The 17,214-nt window shown below is 40.0% G+C and overlaps 1 long non-coding RNA gene across 1 annotated transcript; it reads right to left on the minus strand.

The window, feature by feature from the left end:
• Window positions 1-6,433: 6,433 nt before the first annotated feature.
• Window positions 6,434-12,165, minus strand: LOC109408264 (uncharacterized). The gene is made up of 4 exons (XR_003892701.2): window positions 11,216-12,165; window positions 9,640-11,155; window positions 8,064-9,579; window positions 6,434-8,003 (listed from the first exon to the last, which is right to left on the minus strand). It is a non-coding gene; the product is annotated as an uncharacterized LOC109408264 (long non-coding RNA).
• Between the last annotated feature and the right edge of the window lie 5,049 nt (window positions 12,166-17,214).

The following is a 17,214-nucleotide window of genomic DNA, read 5'->3' on the forward strand; positions in this document are numbered from 1 at the left end:
GTTGTACTATTCTCAGCCAGTAGCTATATAGGCACCATTGGTTGCTTCATAAATTCCTCTGGATTTTTTTTGCTCTGGAAATTCCTCTAGAATTTCCTCATTAGCAGGGATGCCATATATACAGATTTATCTGTATTATACAAATTTTTGAGCATCCGTACAGATTTCATTTTATATGAAATACAGATTTTTGAGCTAGAGGTGCTATTTTTTTGTATGGGATACAGATGTTTCACTCAAATTTTGTATGGGATACAGATTTTTGAAAACTGCGATACAGATTTTTCAAAAAAATATCTGGAATCCCTGCTCTTGACGATCCTCCAGATTTTTTTCCAAAAAAATCCGCTAGAAAAATTTCACGGGTTTCCCCAGATCTTCTTCCTTAGATTTTATTCAGAAATCCGTACGAGATTTGCTATGGAACAGCATCCACGGATTCCTTCGTAAATTTCTCTATCTATTTTTCAGAAGATCTTGTTTTTGAAAAAAGGTTTCTTTATTAATTCTTTCAGGAAATCTCTAAGAAATCTCTCTGGATATTCAGAAATTCTTTATGAGATTCCTGCATGAATCTGCTCAAGGATTCCTTTAAAAAATAATGTAAGGGTTCCTTATGAAATTGCTCCACAGATTCCTTCAGGAATAACTCCAGAAATTCGGTCTTCAAATCTCCCAAGGTTTATTTCGGAAACCCTCCACTGATTTCTCCAAAAAAATCTTTCAGAGATTCTTGATTCTTATATTGCGTCTCTAGAAAATTTCTCCAAGCATTCTGTGACACGATCGTTGGGATATTCTTCTAGAAATTCGTTATGAACATCCTTTGGGCCCATATAGCCGAGGCGGTAAACGCACGGGTATTCAGCATGACCATGCTGAGGGTGACGGGTTCAATTCCCGGTCGGTCCAGGATCTTTTCGTAAAGGAAATTTCCTTGACTTCCTTGGGCATTAAGTATCTTCGTGCCTGCCACACGATATACGCATGCAAAATGGTCATTGGCAGAGGAAGCTCTCAGTTAATAACTGTGGAAGTGCTCATAGAACACTAAGCTGAGAAGCAGGCTTTGTCCCCAGGCCCGGATTAAGGTTTGTGGGGGCCCGGGGCCCGAGCGGATGTGGAGGCCCCTCGGAGATGACCAAAAATGTTTTTCCTTATTTTCGAACAGTACTTGAGCAATATGAAAAATAAAGCTAATGTCAACAACCAAAAAAGGTTTTTGTGGGGGCCCGGGGCCCGGGACCCCCCGGCCCCCCCTTAGATCCGGCCCTGTTTGTCCCAATGAGGACGTTACGCCAAGAAGAGAGAGAGAGAGAGAGAGAGAGAGAGAGAGAGATCCTTTGGAAATTCTAATGTTTTCTACTGGGATTCATCCATGAATTTATTCAGTGATTTCTTCAGAAAATCTTCCAGAGATTCTTCGGAAATTCGTTAAGGCATTTGTCCATGAAAGATTTGTTCAGGAGTTGCTCGTTCTGAAAAAAAAAATCAGGAATAATTTCAAATTATTTCCAGATGCTTTTCCAGAATATTAGGGATTTTTTCCAAAACATCAGCAAAGGATTTCTTGAAAAGTTCTTCTATGGATGTTCTTTAAGGACAAGGTATTTGGAGTACATAGCTCAAAATTTCTAGAGCACCGTTTTTTAGAACCGTTGAACGGATTTGGATGAAAATGCATCACGCTAATTGTTCAGTGGTTGTCAACAGCGTGATGCATTTTAATCCAAATCCGTTCAACGGTTCTAAAAAACGGTGCTCTAGAAATTTTGAGCAATGTACTCCAAATACCTTGTCCTTAAGAATTTCCTTTAATTTTTTCATTAACAACTTCCGCAAGAATATGTACAGGAATATTAGATTCTCTGAAGTAGTTGCCAGATTTTCTTAATGAATTCCTAAATTCATTAAGAAAATCTGGCAAACACTTTAGAGAATATTACATTATTACTTTCAGTGATTCAGGCAGGAATTCCTCAAGAGAATTTTGAAGGAGTTCAATTAGAGATTTCTTCAGGACTTCCTTCAGATATTTCAAATATTCCTACAGAAATTGATTCACAGGCTGCACGGGTTCCCCGAAGAATACCTTCAGGTGTTTTTCCAGGATCATTTTTCAAAAAATCCTTCTAGAATTCCTTCAGAGATTCCACTGGGCGATTTTCCTTAATTCAGATTCTTCCTGAAATTTCAAGTCACACTCTCTCTTCAGAGATTCCTTCATAAATGTGTCCAGAATTTAAGAGATTTCTTTTAAAAATTCTTCCATGGATTTTTAAGAAATTCATTTTGAAGTTTACTTCGAATCCTAAAGTGACTTTTTCGGTAATTCTTCTAACGGTTCCTCCAAGAATTTCTACAGTGATTTCTGCAGAAATTCCCACAAAGATCATATTTAGAAATTGCTCCTCCGGTTCCGTTAGAAATATCTCCTGAAATAAATCTTGCTGGATTTTTTCAGACTGGATTTTTTTTTCAATCGTTCTTTCATAAATTGTTCAAAAATGACTGAAAAAAATCAGTACGAAATTATTTAAAAAAAACCCAGATGGTGGTGATAGTGCCTTTCTCGTCGAATATGTACTCAACATTTTTCCGGCCATAAGCCGAAGTGTTCCTGAATCCTGATAGTACTCTAGAGCGGAATTGATCTCATTTTCTTCTTTTGTCACAGTGCTCGTTGACTCGTCAATGTGGGGTGGAGTTGATAAATAATAAATGTATTTGATGAAAAAAGTCTTAGCAAAATTAAGCAAAACCGCTTAACTCATCGGTTTTGTTAAAAAAACTTCTGGAAGACTCTAATTTCACTTTAAAATTGAAAAATTTATTTGGGTATTGGTGCACTTCTTCAAAATGCTGAATTCCGACCAAAATTTCCAACTCCTGCTTACCGTTCATCTGTTTATCGAAAAAGCCGCTCTTCGATGTGTCACATGCCTGGATTTGGTTCATCTTTTTAATTGGCCACTTCCGGCAGGACATCCGGAACCGGTTTCGGAATACAATTAGTTCAGATATGGTCTGAAACTATTTTCTTGCTTACCGTTCATCGTATTATCGAAAAAGCCGCTCTTTGATGTGTCGCATGCCTGGGTTTGGTATACTTTTTTAATTGGCCACTTTCGACAGGACATCCGGATCCGGTTCCGGAACAATACTTGTTCAAACATGGTCTGAAACTATTTTCCTGCTTACCGTTCATCTGGTTATATAAAAAGCTGCTCTTTGATGTGTCGCATGCCTGGGTTTGGTTCACTTTTAATTGGCCACCTCCGGCAGGGCATCCGGAACCGGTTCAAACGAGAATTGAAACTATTTTCCTGCTTACCGTTCATCTGGTTATAGAAAAAGCCGCTCTTTGATGTGTCGCATGCCTGGGTTTCGTACACTTTTTTAATTGGCCACTTCCGGCAGGACATCCGAAACCGGTTCCGGAACACTATCGGTTCAAATATGGTCTGAAACTTTTTTCCTGATTACTATTCAACTGGTTATCGAAAAAGCCGCTATTTGACGTGTCGCATGCATGGGTTATGTTCACTTTCTTATTTGGCCACTTCCGGCGGGGCACCCGGAACCGATTCTGGAACACTACCGGTTCAGATATAGTCAGAGACTATTTTCCTACTTTCCATTCATCAGATAATTGAAAATGCCGTGGATTGATGGGTCGCATGCATGGGTTTGTTGCATTTTCTTATCTGGCCCCTTCCTGGGGTGCCGGTCCGGTACACCTAAATGGCCATAACTCCGGAACGGCTGGACCAATCTGAACCATTTTCAATAGGAAACAATGGGACAATGTACCCCATCGAATGAACCATCGGTCGTTGAAATCGGTTCATATTTACTATCTAAAAATGAGGTGACCTTTTTGTACACATACACACACACATATATACACAAGACATCATTACAACTCGTCGAGCTGAGTCGATTGGTATATAACACTTGACCCCTCCGGGGGCTCTATCAAATTTTCGTTTTTAGAGTGAATATATAGCGTTTCGGTACACCTTGGTGTAAAAAATTTTTAAACAATTCCTGAAGTTATCACTGGAAAACTAATCTTGGCAAAACAGCTAAAAAAAACTCCTTAGGTCCTAGGAAAAACTAAAGAAAACTTCTGAAGGAACTCTGGAAGTACGTCCAGGACAAATTTGCTTGATCAATTTCTGAAGAGATTTTGCTGGAGAAATCCCTAGTAAGATTTCTGAAGGGCCACCAGTACTTTTGTCTGCAACGTCTGCAGAAATCGCTGCTGGTACAAAGGTACTGGAAGACCTTCTAGAGACATCTAAGAAGGATTTCTTGGAAAAAAATTGTTATATGATTTCTGTATGGAGTAGTACACAAAACTCCCTGAAGAAATTCTGGATGTGATTCTCTACTGAATTTCTGAAAAAAATAAAAATAATATTTTAAACAATACCTTGAAGAGCTGAGAATGCTTTGCAGGTATGTAATCATAAAATCATTTCTTGAAAAATTTCTTAAAAATGTATTCTCTAGTAATTTTTGGAATTTTTAAATTCCTGGAAAGATCTGAGAAAATTTTAAGCAATCTCTGAAGGAATACTTAGAAGATCATCTGAAGAAACACCTGGATAAACTTGCAGATTTTTCCGTTGGAGTTTTCTAGAGGAATTTGCAAATAAATACCCTAGAGAATCCCTAAAATGATGGAGTAATACATAAAGGAACAAGAGGAGAAACTTTAACAATAATATCTGAAAGAGAAGAAACACTCAAGAGGAATTTATGAATGAAGTGTTATATCTCTGTTGAAAAAGCACCGTTTAATTTTTTTGTAGGAATTCCTGGATTTTTTTTTTATCAAATATATTTCCTGGAGCGATCCCAAAGAATTCTTTTTAGAAAATTCTATAGCACTATATGAGAAGCGAAATAATTTTAAAACGATTCCCGGAGGAATCTTTTGAAGAATTCTTGCTGAATTCATAAAAAGAATTCCTGCAAGAATACCCCTTTTGCGGTGTTTACACAAAAAATAACATGAAAAACTCATTTATGGAGTGCTTTTTCCCGAATAATTCTCATTTTGACGCAAAATTGGCGTCATTTCTCTCCATAAAGGCGTACCAGTAAAGAGTGGTGCTGAAATAAGAAGACCATGAGTACCTAGCTCTGATAACACTATGACAGCCCACATACCGTCTTCAACCAGAGGCTGCACAGACTGAACGATCAATTACATGAGACACACGAAACACCCAGTGGTCCAGAGGAGAATTTTCCGTTTCGGGAAAACTTTTCACCGACTGGAGCGAGAATCGAACCAACAGTCCGAGGCATACGAAACGGCCAGACGTCTGACGTCCCTAACCGCACGGCCACGAAGCCCACGAAGGTATAACGATTATCAAAACCTCTACAAGACCAATTGACCATCAAAATACTACTTGGGAGTCCTGGTTGGATATAAATGGTGTAATTAGTTGAAAAAAAAAACCGCAGCCGTGTTGAGTGTTCGCAGATGATACGTACCACGTTTCACTGCCACATAGGGTTAGAGCTTCGCTGCGAAAACCAAAATCAAATATTCTCACGTTCGCCTTCAAATTTAATACGACCTATCGAATGAATGAGTTCTTTTACGTGCCAAGGTGATGCAGTGGTGGTGGAATCCTTCCCAAATCGATCGGACCAAAGCGCCAGCCCTCTTCGACGACCCAAACGGACCTGGCTAATGAAATATGCTCCAGATGCCTTCGTTTCCTCCCGTTTGGCATTGGTTTGGATACGATGCGGAAATCCCCTGGCCTGAATGGTGCAGCAATCAAGACGATATGCTGAACTGCGAGGACGTGAGTGGAAATAATTTATGATTTGTGGCAGAAACAGCTATTGAGAGCAGCCGGAATCGATTCCGCCGTGCGCTCTTGAACGTTATTCGGGCAAACCTACACAGTACACGTGATAAAGTTGAATTGCGAGTAGTTAGTCGCAGAAGTTAAAAGGCGACATATGCTTAAGCTGAACGTTGAAAAAAAATGGAATGAATTTAGGAAAAAGAAACAAAGATAACAGAAAACGAAACAAAATAAACTTTAGAAACTACAACAACGACACTTTGTCTCAAAAGTTACTCAATGAAACATTCAAGAAGGAAGCAAAACCAGATTAACATCAGAGTCGAAAAGTTCAACTAATCTAAAAATTGTACATTCCACAGTTCCCTGGATGAACCGGCCACGGAGTAACGACAATGACAATGATGAACTGACTTGGTGACGAGCTACTCAGGGCAAAATAATAATACACCGACGGACACGACACGTGCATTACAATACAAGCATCTCCCTCCACCGAGCGCTGTTTTGCATGTTCCCTTATTATTTATTTTTTCCAATCTTGTTAGGACGAGACTTCCGCAGAAAAGCCAAGCCACCGCCAACCGTATGCGAATTGCGGAAGACAACTACAACCACGATGACGACCAGTGGACTTATGGGGCCACATTTTTCACGGAATGTGTAAGTCGAAAATCCACTACGGATGTACGGTCGCCGCCGTTATCCGCGGTTGACAGTTGACGAAGACTAACGAGGATGTAGTTATGTGGCTGTTGGTTTTCTGGAGAAAGCTCGCATGCTTGAGGTTAGTTGATGACCGTGAGCTGATAACCAGTTTAACAGTTTTCAATTCAGAGTCGCTTAAACCTTACTCAGGGCAAACTTCTGTTACTGTTTCGTTCTGTTTTTTTGCTGTGGAGTTTCGTTTTGCCTCTTGTACTTTTTCAGTTCTTGTACAGAGTCTGGATGCATTTCTGATTACAATTATGATTATAATTTTCGTTTTGGTTCTGAAACTAGTGCAAAGTCTGGTTCAGATGGTTTGTCTGGTTTTAGTTCTCGTGGTGGTTTTGGTATTAATTTCTAATTCAATCTCTATTCATGTTATATTTATGTTTTTGATTATTTTTTTTATGAAATTGCTGGTTTATTTGTTTCTGATTTTACTTCTTATCTTTTCTATTTATGTTTCCGAATTTGTTTTTTTTTAGTTCCAATCATTCTGATGATGGTGCTTGTTATGTTTTCGTTCTGGTTTTAGTTCCATGATATTTATAAATTTAATAAGTTTTCACTTTTTTACTGCTATGGTTCTGAACTTGTTTTATGTGTGTTTTTTAGCTCTGCTTTGCGTTTCCATTTTTATTAACTGGTTGTGTTCGGTAGTGTTTGGTGTTCATCCATATATCTACTTTTTTTCTGATGTTACTTTTTCATTCACCTTTTTTTAATTTTATTGTTTGTTTTCATTGTGAATCTGGTTTAAGCTTCCATCCTGGTTTTCTTTTTTTTTTTTTTTGCCAATTTGGATTTCGTATATAGTTTTGTTTGTCATCCTCTTTCTATTTGTGGCTCTCGATTTGTTTTTCCTGATTCAAATATTTATGATCTCGTTCGCATCCTGGTTATGTTCCGGTTCTGGTTCCATATCTTATCGTTTATGCTATGATTCTGTTCCTCAGGCCCGTACACAGAAAAGGTGACAAGGGAGGGATTTTGACTAATTTTGGTAAAGGGCTGTTACAGTTTTTTAAGTCATCTCCTGACGTCATCAGAAGTTGCTTGGCCGCTCTCTAACTAACTTGAAAGTGAAACGATAAGTTCTAATTTAACACATTTATTGAAGTGAACCACCCCTTTTCTCCTCCTAACTCCTATTCCCTACTTTCCTACACCTTTGTTCTCTTCACTTACATGTTAATCAATTCTGCTTCACTTTTTAGCGGGGCGCCCCGGTATCCATGCCGCTTGCTCCCTAGCCAACGTTCACGTTCCAGAACGTTCGTCGGCGTCCCGACGCGTTCTTCACACCCGCTCATCATGCGTCGCGTACCGCCGGCCGGCCGCGTGATCGCCGAACGTCTGCAACTTCCCTCCTCTCGACGTAAAGGTGTATATGTCCGCTCGTTGAATCGCCAAACCATGTGTTACGAATAGCACAATGGCCCGGAACAAAAGGCCCTGTCGAATGGTGATTTATTATTTAGCTACAGTTCTCATTCGGCTTTCTATATAGCCTACCCTTTTTTGGGGCCCTTTCCAAAGCTCGTTTGGTGTAACTTTGAAGTCCGGTGTTGGTTATTGCGCCGCTGGGCACTTCACGACGCGAGAAACGTTCTTTACGGACGAACTACAAAATTGCGCCTGATCTTCCTCGGCGATTAGCGTGCACTGAGGCAAGAGGCTGCATGCGCCAATTGATCCCTCGTCCAAATTGTTGGTTTCGTTCGATATACTTCGGGTGAGTGTCATACTTGAAGCCTCCGTGTAACTCACTCTCTTGGCGATTGCACAGCGTCCGGTGATCTGTTGTCGAGACTTGCTTCCATACGCTTTGCAAAAGTTGAACCTTCGTGGTACTGTCTAGACGATCGCTGTTCGTATGATGATCGTTTGTCGAGGTTTGCCTCTACGCACTTCGCGATGGTCGGTTCTTCGTGGTCCGTCTCTGTCATGTGCGACTCATCGACGGCGGTATTACAACACGTGTTGAACGTATAATGGCTTTGTCGGTGTTGATTGAGCAAGCTAGCGGAACATTTTAAAGCAGTCTAATCTAGTTGGATCTTATTTTTAATAAACGATTGACTAATTCTATAAATTTACCAAATAGTTTATGCAAACGTTACACAATTCCCCCAACAAACGAGAATTTTTCAAGAATCAAAATGTTTCGATTCTTGAAAAATTCTTAGAGAACTATAAGACGCTATGATAAGAGGTCGGTTAACGGCAGCGTGAATCACTAATGTACCTTGAGCAGACCTCAAGAATAAGTTTGACTAAACCAACTAAATAACGTAAGCCTATAGCTCACCAGATCATATTCTAAAAGCTAAAATACCACAAATCCACATAATAATCGCGCCAGCGAGTCCTGGCAAATAGGGTGTGATCAGACGCCATCATACCGTGGCCAAAAGCTGCCGCTAACAAAGCTCTTGTTTGCACTCCTAAGTCTCTCTTCAACTATACAACCGAATCTAACCTTAGTTTCTCATATAAACTAGTTCGTTCGACAAATAACAATTAACAACAAATAAACATTTGCAACTAATTTTCTCCTAATGATGGGTTTTTTGGTTGGGCGCCAATGTTACAGTTTTTTAAGTCATCTCCTGACGTCATCAGAAGTTGCTTGGCCGCTCTCTAACTAACTTGAAAGTGAAACGATAAGTTCTAATTTAACACATTTATTGAAGTGAACCACCCCTTTTCTCCTCCTAACTCCTATTCCCTACTTTCCTACACCTTTGTTCTCTTCACTTACATGTTAATCAATTCTGCTTCACTTTTTAGCGGGGCGCCCCGGTATCCATGCCGCTTGCTCCCTAGCCAACGTTCACGTTCCAGAACGTTCGTCGGCGTCCCGACGCGTTCTTCACACCCGCTCATCATGCGTCGCGTACCGCCGGCCGGCCGCGTGATCGCCGAACGTCTGCAACTTCCCTCCTCTCGACGTAAAGGTGTATATGTCCGCTCGTTGAATCGCCAAACCATGTGTTACGAATAGCACAATGGCCCGGAACAAAAGGCCCTGTCGAATGGTGATTTATTATTTAGCTACAGTTCTCATTCGGCTTTCTATATAGCCTACCCTTTTTTGGGGCCCTTTCCAAAGCTCGTTTGGTGTAACTTTGAAGTCCGGTGTTGGTTATTGCGCCGCTGGGCACTTCACGACGCGAGAAACGTTCTTTACGGACGAACTACAAAATTGCGCCTGATCTTCCTCGGCGATTAGCGTGCACTGAGGCAAGAGGCTGCATGCGCCAATTGATCCCTCGTCCAAATTGTTGGTTTCGTTCGATATACTTCGGGTGAGTGTCATACTTGAAGCCTCCGTGTAACTCACTCTCTTGGCGATTGCACAGCGTCCGGTGATCTGTTGTCGAGACTTGCTTCCATACGCTTTGCAAAAGTTGAACCTTCGTGGTACTGTCTAGACGATCGCTGTTCGTATGATGATCGTTTGTCGAGGTTTGCCTCTACGCACTTCGCGATGGTCGGTTCTTCGTGGTCCGTCTCTGTCATGTGCGACTCATCGACGGCGGTATTACAACACGTGTTGAACGTATAATGGCTTTGTCGGTGTTGATTGAGCAAGCTAGCGGAACATTTTAAAGCAGTCTAATCTAGTTGGATCTTATTTTTAATAAACGATTGACTAATTCTATAAATTTACCAAATAGTTTATGCAAACGTTACACAATTCCCCCAACAAACGAGAATTTTTCAAGAATCAAAATGTTTCGATTCTTGAAAAATTCTTAGAGAACTATAAGACGCTATGATAAGAGGTCGGTTAACGGCAGCGTGAATCACTAATGTACCTTGAGCAGACCTCAAGAATAAGTTTGACTAAACCAACTAAATAACGTAAGCCTATAGCTCACCAGATCATATTCTAAAAGCTAAAATACCACAAATCCACATAATAATCGCGCCAGCGAGTCCTGGCAAATAGGGTGTGATCAGACGCCATCATACCGTGGCCAAAAGCTGCCGCTAACAAAGCTCTTGTTTGCACTCCTAAGTCTCTCTTCAACTATACAACCGAATCTAACCTTAGTTTCTCATATAAACTAGTTCGTTCGACAAATAACAATTAACAACAAATAAACATTTGCAACTAATTTTCTCCTAATGATGGGTTTTTTGGTTGGGCGCCAATGTTACAGTTTTTTAAGTCATCTCCTGACGTCATCAGAAGTTGCTTGGCCGCTCTCTAACTAACTTGAAAGTGAAACGATAAGTTCTAATTTAACACATTTATTGAAGTGAACCACCCCTTTTCTCCTCCTAACTCCTATTCCCTACTTTCCTACACCTTTGTTCTCTTCACTTACATGTTAATCAATTCTGCTTCACTTTTTAGCGGGGCGCCCCGGTATCCATGCCGCTTGCTCCCTAGCCAACGTTCACGTTCCAGAACGTTCGTCGGCGTCCCGACGCGTTCTTCACACCCGCTCATCATGCGTCGCGTACCGCCGGCCGGCCGCGTGATCGCCGAACGTCTGCAACTTCCCTCCTCTCGACGTAAAGGTGTATATGTCCGCTCGTTGAATCGCCAAACCATGTGTTACGAATAGCACAATGGCCCGGAACAAAAGGCCCTGTCGAATGGTGATTTATTATTTAGCTACAGTTCTCATTCGGCTTTCTATATAGCCTACCCTTTTTTGGGGCCCTTTCCAAAGCTCGTTTGGTGTAACTTTGAAGTCCGGTGTTGGTTATTGCGCCGCTGGGCACTTCACGACGCGAGAAACGTTCTTTACGGACGAACTACAAAATTGCGCCTGATCTTCCTCGGCGATTAGCGTGCACTGAGGCAAGAGGCTGCATGCGCCAATTGATCCCTCGTCCAAATTGTTGGTTTCGTTCGATATACTTCGGGTGAGTGTCATACTTGAAGCCTCCGTGTAACTCACTCTCTTGGCGATTGCACAGCGTCCGGTGATCTGTTGTCGAGACTTGCTTCCATACGCTTTGCAAAAGTTGAACCTTCGTGGTACTGTCTAGACGATCGCTGTTCGTATGATGATCGTTTGTCGAGGTTTGCCTCTACGCACTTCGCGATGGTCGGTTCTTCGTGGTCCGTCTCTGTCATGTGCGACTCATCGACGGCGGTATTACAACACGTGTTGAACGTATAATGGCTTTGTCGGTGTTGATTGAGCAAGCTAGCGGAACATTTTAAAGCAGTCTAATCTAGTTGGATCTTATTTTTAATAAACGATTGACTAATTCTATAAATTTACCAAATAGTTTATGCAAACGTTACAGGGCGGCTGGGCGTCTAGTGTACGGAACATCGGCAATGGGATGGGTCTAACCCCCAAAACCCCTCTCTTGTGCACGGACTTGCTATTCCTGTCTTTTTACAATTTCTGCTTTTCGTTTAATTCTTAATCAGTTTATGTTTAATGTAGTTTCATTTGTAATGTTTTATTTCTTTTTATTTTTTGTTTGTTTGTTGGTTTCTGTTGATTTTGATTTGCATTGTAAATCTGATTCATACTTTAATTCTTTTTTGTTTTTTTTTATTTTAATTATTATTTTGTTGTTATATCTGGTTTTGATCCAAATTCATTTTCTATTTGTGGCTTTGGATTGGTTTATTGGAGGTTCCAATCAGACGCGCCAACTTGGTCAAATTATTGGGGGGGCAAAGCCTGGTTTTTCTGATTTATTGTATAGGAAAATCGAAAAATCATCAAATATTGGGGGGGGGGGGGGGGGGGGGCTAAACCATGCTTGCCCCCCCCCCCCCCCCTAACTTGGCGCCTATGGTTCCAATAAATGTGATCCTGGTGTTCATTCTGGTATTCTCCTGATTCTGGTTCCAACCATGTTTCTTTTTCAGTAAAAAAGAAAAATAATCTATTTCTAAGAGCTAGTCGTTAGTGAACTAATTGGTTCTAGGATTATCCGCTTGGTGCCGCTAGTGAATCTTAAAAATTATGAACTTCTGTATCTCGAGAATCAGACTACATAGAAGAATTTCGTCTTCGGCAAAGTTGATCAGGACATCAACAGCTATCCGATAGTGAACTAGTTGGTTCTAAGTTTATCCGCTAGGTGGCACTAGTGAGTCCTAAATATTCTTAGCTGCTTTATCTTGAGAATCAGAAGAATTCAAACATATGAAAATTCCGTCTTCGGCAAAGCTGATCAGGACATCGAAAATTGTCCGATAGTGAACTAGTTAGTTCTAGGTTTATCGACTAGATGGCGCTAGTGAGTCCTAAAAATTCATAGATGCTGTATCTCTAGAATTGGACTACATAAAAGTATTTCGTCTTCGGCAAAGTTGACCAGGACATCCAGGGTTATCCGTTAGGGAACTAGTTGATTCTTGGTCTATCGACTAGGTGGCGCTAGTGAAATGAAGATCATAATAGCCTCGACAACTTTTTTCAAGTGCTTTGTCGGACTGTAAGTGGGCATTGTGCTGTTCGATTTTGTTTCTTTTTCTGTAAAACAGAAGGATAATCTATATCTAGTTCTGATTTTTGTTCTGTTTTTTTTTTCTGAATCTTCTTTTGGTTTTGATTACTTTTGTTCTAGTTTCGAGGTATAAGAAGCTTTGTTTCTGGTTTCGTTTGTTGCGTTTATTGTTTTGATTGTGAATCCAATTGCTGCTCATATTCCTGTTTAGGCACAAACTACATACGCTCGAAGCTTATGTTTTTTTTTTAATTTTAATTGCTTTTTCTTATTTTGTTTTGTTTTTAGGCTTTCGCGTTTATTTTTTATTTCTTTCTGCACTGAAAGGACATTAATTAAGTGCTCTAGAGTAGTTTTGTTTTTAATTTCAATAATTCTGATCTAGGTGTTGTTCCTGATTTAGTTCTGTTTAGATTCTTGTTTTTTTTTGCCTGTTGCTGTTCATGTTGTTATTTTTTTTTCTAGTTCTGCTACTCCTGGTTTGTATTTTCTAGCTGCAATCTCTCTGGATCTGATTCTGGTTCTTTCTTAAGATCTCAGTGATTTAGTATTTATTTTTGTGGCTTTAGTCTTGGTGCTGGTACCCACTTTTGATTGTCTTCATGTTTAGCCCTGTTTATGATTCTGTGTTAAGTTTGCTTCCAATGATTGGTTCTAAGTTAAATGTCTAATACAAGTAATGGTTTCTGTTCTGATTTTGATACTTAAGGTGAAACTGGACGCATTTTCTCATTTTTTTGGTTTTTGATTTTTTATTAAATAACGAAGCAACATTTTCAAAATCGGTCTGCATACACAGTTAGAGGAAGGATCGAGCTATCTCCTGGTTTTTTTTTTTTCAAGTGTTAAACTTTTACGAATTTTTCAAAAACTATATTTTATCAAAATTTCATTCAAAAATGGTTTCATTTAAACTGAAAAATATTTTCCACCTAAAAAAAAATCAGGAGATACCTTGATCCTTCCTCTAACTGTGTACGAAAACCGATTTTGAAAATTTTGCTTTGTTATTTGATAAAAAATCAAAAACCAAAAAGTGAGGAAATGCTTCCAGTTTTGCCTTAAGCTAGTGTTATGTTCTCTTGCTGTTTTTGTCCATTGTTCTGTCTACGTTTCTCTTTTCATTTTTTGATTCCAATATTGTTTTGGGTTTGACTCTTTCTTTTATTGCTGTACGTTGCTTTGATTCTAATTCGACTCTTTTGATATTTGTTTCTGTTTTGGTACAATTTCTGTTTCGATTTGAATATCTGTTTTCAGTTCATTTTTTTTCTGGTTTGTTTTAGGTTTTGGAACTGGTTTTGTTGTTTATTCTTGTTCTAACCCAGGTTCTGATTCCTGTTCTACATTTTGATCTGACTAATGTTGTAGCTCTTATTCTGTTTCTAGTTCTGGATCTTTTTTTTAATTCAAATATCTTGAAATATCTTGATTCCGGTTTTGTTTTTGGCTTCTGGATCTGGTTCCTTTTCTGGTCTTGTTTTTTGCTGTGGCTCTGATTCTGATCCATCGCCGTTACCCACTTACAATTTACTTGCGAACTTTTTATCTTCAATATGTTTTTTGTTGTTGTTGTAACCTAAGCCTTTTCGTCATGCTCTTGTCGATTTCTTTTAAACTTATTATTAGCTTGCTAACTCCTCCTCCTGGTTCTTTTTTCTTCTTGGTCCTTCAAGTGCTAGTTCTCTTTTTCCACTTGGTTCTTCTGTTCGTCTCTTGGCATTTTGCTCCTCTTGTTTTTCTTGGTTCTTATGGATCTCTTCGTCCTCTTGATCCTCTTCACACTCTTTGGTCTTGTTGGTCCTCTTGGTCCGCTGAGTCCTCTTGGTCTTCTTGGTATCTTTGATTTTCTAGACCCCCCCCCCCTAGTTATTTTAGAGCTTGGTTCTTCTTTTGTTTTTTTGTCCTTTTGGTTTTTGGAGTTCTTAAATATCTTGATCGTTCTGGTTCTTTTCGTCCTTCTGGTTCTCTTGGTTCTCTTGCTTCTCTTGGTGTTTTTGGTCCTCTTGGTTCTATTGGTCCTATTGGTCCTCATGCTCTTCTTTGAACACTTCATCCTCTGGGTACTCTTGGATCTCCTGTTCCTTTTGACATTCTTGTTTATTCTGATTATCTTTGTTTTGTACTTCTTGTTGATCACCTTGCTACACTTGATCCCCCTTTTCCTCTTGGTGCTCATGGTTCCATAAGTCCTTCTGGTCATCTGAGTCCTCTTGATATTTGTAGTTCTTATGTTCCTTTTGATCATCTCGGTCATATATGTTCCTCTTGGTACTTTTGCCACTTTTGGTACTTTCGGGCCTCTCGGTCCACCGGGCCTCTGGGCTCCTTGGCTCTTTTGCTTTTTCCTGTGCTGAGTTCTAGGAGAATCCTGTGCAGGATTCTTGGAGGATCCTGAGCAGGATTCTGGGAGAACCGCGAGCAGGATTTCGGGAGAGTCGTGAGCAGGATTCCATTTTTCTAGCAAAATATCCACTTTTGGGCTCTCTCAGATAACACAAGTTTACAAAATAAAACGAAAGTCGTGAACTTCTGTCAACGACCAAAATTTTTGAAGCACAATTTAGTGCTGATTTCGAAACCGACCTTTAAAAAATTTAAAGTAGAACAGTTTTTGAGTTTTAGCTCAATATCGACTTTTGTAACTTTTCAAAATATGTAATTTACTAAAATTCAAATATATTGCGTTTTATTCAACCAATTTTAAATCTTTTTCCACAAATTAAAAGCTGAATACAATACCATTCGATCATCTGAATACAGGATTTGCGTCAGATTGATGAAATTCAAGATATTGGCGAGTTTTAGGGACGATCTTCTTAAATTTTGGCAAAATTCCCAAAATTTTTTGAAGAAATGTATTTTTTTCAATAAGAAAAAACCCACTGAAAAATTCTTTCTCGACGTTTATTTGACATATCATATGTAGGCGAGTTACCGTAAAATTTTCAGCTCAATCGGAGCATTGATTACGGAGAATGAGATGTTTGAAGTGAGCGACTTTGCTTAAAAATAGAACAAAAATCGATTTCAAATCATCAACCTTGTATGGAAAGTCGAAAAAATTTCCGCTCTACTGTATTTTTTTTCCTTCGCGTTTTCGAACTCAGGGCATGATTCTACACCAAAAATGATCATCAGCTTACCGAGTTCAAAAATGCTGTAAACTAGTGTAATCGTTCGATAGAAATAAAGGTTTGTTGCGGTCTACCGGTTTTGAATCCAAATCAGCACTTTGTTCCAATATCTGCTATTCTTTCCACTGCGCTGATAGGCGAATGACGAACTATCACACTCTCACATACCACCATTGGATCCACAAATTCCACCATCCTTCTGGGGGATGCTAATGCCATTTCGATGTTACTCACGCGTGATGGTGATTATGAAACATGTTCAGTTTTCAACAAGTCCTTCGTCGACTCGAGTACCGTGTGTCTGATCGAAAATTGGAACCGTGAATCGCCTGAACGCGGTCCACTTTTCCCAGAATCCGGTGTCTAGAAAAAAATGGAAGAAAGTGCACAGCGCCACAAACTCTTACAAATCAATCCGCCATCGATGATGCGGAGAATTTCATTGTGTAACAACATTCCATTAAATCTGGCTTCGGCAATACTTTTAATGAATCAAAAAGTGCCCCTCCCGTCCGCCCTCGCTCCTGCGCGTCACAGTTCCCACAGGGACCGAGCTGGCAGCCGGGTAGGCGGATGTGTTTCACCGGATTCTGCCGAACAATCGCGCTCGTATTTATGCTTTCCGCTTACGCCCAATTCGATAATCGCTTTTCGATTGATTCGTCTCCGTCTGTCTGGGCTTTTGTTGTTTGCCAGTCCGTAGATATCCGTTTTGAAAGGAACGAATTGATTTCTTTTCCTCCTTACGTTACGGTCGGTACGGTGTGTGAATCTGTTGCCGGAAGGGAATCCAAATTAGGTTTTCGGGGATGAGATACAAACGCTCACGCTTGATCGAACGAACAAAGGAATCGATGCGAGCTTTGGTGAGAAGTTTCCTCTACCAGGCGCCTACTTGAAGGATTGGGGCATCCGTGTGGATTGGATAGGAGATAGCATCATCCAGCAAGCGCTCCGATTAACCGAACCAAGTAGGCTTGTGCGGTTCAATATTTATTGTGGTGATCACCATTTTTCAATCGGCACTCTCCACGTGTGAGTGTACTGTAACGGACACTACACTGTGCGTATCTCTGATATAGCAAACT

The sequence above is a fragment of the Aedes albopictus genome, chromosome 1 (assembly GCF_035046485.1).
Source record: "Aedes albopictus strain Foshan chromosome 1, AalbF5, whole genome shotgun sequence".
Lineage (NCBI taxonomy): Eukaryota > Metazoa > Arthropoda > Insecta > Diptera > Culicidae > Aedes > Aedes albopictus.